Below are 4,004 nucleotides of genomic sequence, written 5' to 3'. Positions count from 1 at the left end.
TCTGGATTCTGAGTTTGTACTTTTAAAAAATATGATTCGAAAAATTCTTTTCCTTTAGCGCTTAAATACTGGAAGAGATTTTTTACATTCTTTATTTTGGCAACTTTTAATCCAATTCAGGGCGGAGGACTTCAAGCTGAAAGCTTGGTTATTAAGACTTGCCTAGAGGAGATAGGTGAACTCGGGTTTGTTAATCACTACATTAACGTATGTTTCGGTAATCAAGCTGTTTTTTGCGAGCTCTCCAATAGGAAGAGCTTACATTCAGAGTGGTCTGAAGTAGCCTATAAGAACTTCTAACAGTGTCCGGAAAAAACTGGATCCACTTGATCAGGTTTTCTGGACATGGAAACATTGAAGTTAACGAGAAACTCGATACCCTTGCCAAAAGCGAAGCTACAAAAGATCGCAATGGACCTGAACCATACTGCGGAGCTTTGTAAAAATGGCTTTTGGAGGAGGCAAAGTATTAGAGGAGGGCTAAAAGTATGATGCACTCTAAAAAGTTTATGAAAGAACCATGTTTAGAAAAAAAGGTTTTGGCCCACCAAAATAATTATTAAAATAAAAAACGACCATGCCACATGTGAGAGTAAAGAAAAAAGGAGAGAAAAGAATATCAAAAAATCTTTTAAATAAGAATGCGACAAATATTACAATAATGGCTACCGAAAAATTCACATTGTAATAACATAACCATGTACGCGGCTGAAATTGTTTTTTTTTTCTATGATTTGGAACAAATTTTCATTAACCTGATAAGGCCTTACGATTGGTTGGCAAAATATAGTTTTTTTGCCACACGTTAATAAATTGATCAATTAATTGAAAACCTACCATCTTCAATAATGCTTAGCAAATTCCAAAAGATTCCTAAGATCGACAGTGATGACTATAGATTTAAGAATACAGTACAATAGGTAGCGTTAGATGACCTGTGTGCTAAAGGACTTATATGACCCAGCATAGTTGCAAAAATAATAAAAATAATAATAAAAGTTTATCACAAAAAAATTTATGGTTCGTTCTTATTCATTCGAGACCTATAACTCACATTTACATCAAGGTGATTGAATCCAGACTTTTATAATAGTTAGTCTTCAAACTGACGGTTAGGAAAGGGATTTTCATAGAATAAATGAGTGCCTTATAAAAAAATAAATTTAATCAATTAATAAATTATATATTGCAACATTAAACAACAGTAATTGTGCGACAAATAACCCGAGCATCACTGTTAATAATTCTGATTGGCTAACTGTTCGTATTCATACTCAGAAGCTTTCTTGCTATAAAACTGAATGAAAAGTCAGACCTCATCATACTTAAAAATGCATCCTTTGTTATCTTTATCGGTAACTTGTACCACAAGCTTTGATAACTTGCAAATCAAATCAGTTGTATTCTCGAAATCATTTCTATCCCTGAAAATAAAATTCAGAAGGGACAATAAGAATAAATTAGGGAGGTGGCAGAGTTGTGAGAGGAAGAAGAAGAGCTCTATCTTCTTTTAAATTTGCATTTTTAATCAATATTTTCAATATTGTTTACTTAAATAATACAGTTGGTCCTCGCGCTTCACGCTCAACAATGCATTTATCTGGCGCTTCTCGCTCAACCTTTGTACTTCCCCCACATTTTTTCACAGACTTTGGAAAATAATGTGATTGTGAATTCTCTTTTGTTAAATCTCACTAGGCTTTAACGCACACATTCTTATCACGTATCTCGTGCTTCGAGTTCATTTTTGTCTATGAAAATGTATATAATTTCCATAAATGTATATGATTATAATTTATAATATGCATTGGTATTATAACAGGCGTATTATCATTGTCTCGTTCTTATAATTTAAAAAAATGCGCTTCGAATAAAAAAATTTGTTCCAAAAAATTGTACTGCAATTTGTGTCGTTTTTCTCTAACCTTAATTCGTCCATTTTTAATGTTATTTTTTATAAGTTAAGCCAAAGATATGCATCCTAGCGTAAAGTGGTTCTAAAAAAATCTACAGATAGAATTTACGCGAAAAATGTGGTTAAATAAAAAGTCCTTGTAGCTTGCTTTGTTTTTCCAAAAAGCTAAGTTTTTTATGTCTGATGTATTCTTGTAAAAAAAGTTTATAACAAATTTATAGATATTTTTTGGTTGTACAACTTTTTTTAATTATTCTTTTTTCGAGCCATACGTCATTTTCCCAAAAATTTGATTTTTTAATTTTTAATGCTATTTATGACGATTTAGACAAAAACTATGCATCCGTTCAAAAAATGCTAAGAAATAAATTTATAGCTCTTTTTTGAGTAAATAACGTATGTCTAATTTTTTTTCGTAGCTTTTTTCGTTTGTCTAGAAATGTAATTTTTTTATTTTTAATGTTTTTTACGAATAAAATTAAAATTATGCATCCTATTAAAAAGTTATCAATATCAAATCCGTATATCTTTTTTGGGTGCAGAATTTGGGAGCACAATTCTTGTCAATTCTTTTTTTGTCATACCTTGTATAGTTGTACTGCAAAATACAATTTTTTATTTTCAATTCTTTTTTGTGCGATCAAAATTTGAATTTTCAAATTTTTTTTAACAATTCAAAACTTGTTATGATAGTCTTGTAGGGTGTTCAAAATCAATTTTTTTCCATCTTAACTTTTTTCGGTATCGTGCGTTGTTTTTCTTTCAATTTTCATTTTTGTTTGTTAATTTTAATCTTGTAAATGCTGTAATTCTGGTAATTTTTTTATCAAAAAAAGTAATTAAATTGAATTGTTCGCCTTTTTAGGCACTTCGAATAACCGGACAGAGAATTTTTCAAATTAAAAAAAAATTGAACTTGACTTGGTCAATTGTTTTGAAAGTTATCGTCCTAACAGACTAAAAATCCAAAAACACACATACAGGCATACAAACTCGTGGAAACCTGTTTTTCGGACTTAGAAGTTCTCAAAACTTTGACATTTGATAAAAAAGCGGAGGGGTAAAATTTTACACAAATATAATATCTTCTCTGATAAGAATGTAAAAAGTCTAAATTTTTTAACAAAATTAACAAATGTTAAACAAAATAATCTAGCATATATCATTAGGCATTTATGAACAATGTTGTAACAAGACAATTTATTTGCAAATGTACATTCAGAATTTGAGTAGAAAGAAGAATAATTTCTAAATTTTGAAAACAAATTAATTTAGTCACAAACGTTATAACGTAATTTTAAATTCATGTTCGTTTGAATAAGAGGGTATGTAATTTTTCAGAAAATTCATTCAAGACCTGTTATTATCTTCCATCGAAAAATATGCATAAAATGGGTACTTACATTGAAGAATTCATTCGTTCATTGTTTATTTTCTCTTTGACTTACAAAATAAGCAAATTAACTTCAAAAGGTTAAGTACAGTCGAACTCGACTTTGAGACCCCCGGATTGGAGTCTTCCGAGAATTGACTCACTCAGGTTTGGCGTTGCGTCAGTTCAATCTCAAGCAGAAAGCACGCACATTTGTATAACGAATAAGCATGATAGCGAGCTCACGTCAATCAGCAGTAGGTTGCCGATGCCTAAAGCACCCTCTTTGACCTTGAAGATAGCGCCATCTGACACGCAAACTGTTGGGTAATTCGAAGTTATTAAGTCAATGTTAAGGGGGGAGATAACTTTAGAAAAGGTAAAATCAATCAATTTTAAAGAATTTTTTTTAAGTTGATAAAATAACTAGATCATTTATTAATTTTAACATCTTTTTCTTACATTGTTAAAGTGTAAAAAAACACGTGATTTTTTTTTTACAAAGTGGCGACCTGCAGAATATTTCTTCACGCTCCTGCTCTGAGACATCGAAAACTGCTGCAGCTGTCAAAATTTCTCCATTTATCTGATATGAAAAAAGGTTTTTTTGGTTCGATTACTTACCAGGTGTATACATATGAAACCGGTATTGCCATTTAGCGGCCAGTAGGCACACTTGTAGGCACTGTCGGAACTTACCATTTGTGCTAATTGGCG

This window comes from Belonocnema kinseyi, chromosome 6 (genome assembly GCF_010883055.1).
Source record: "Belonocnema kinseyi isolate 2016_QV_RU_SX_M_011 chromosome 6, B_treatae_v1, whole genome shotgun sequence".
Classification (NCBI taxonomy): Eukaryota; Metazoa; Arthropoda; class Insecta; order Hymenoptera; family Cynipidae; genus Belonocnema; species Belonocnema kinseyi.
This window is presented reverse-complemented; position numbering follows the sequence as displayed.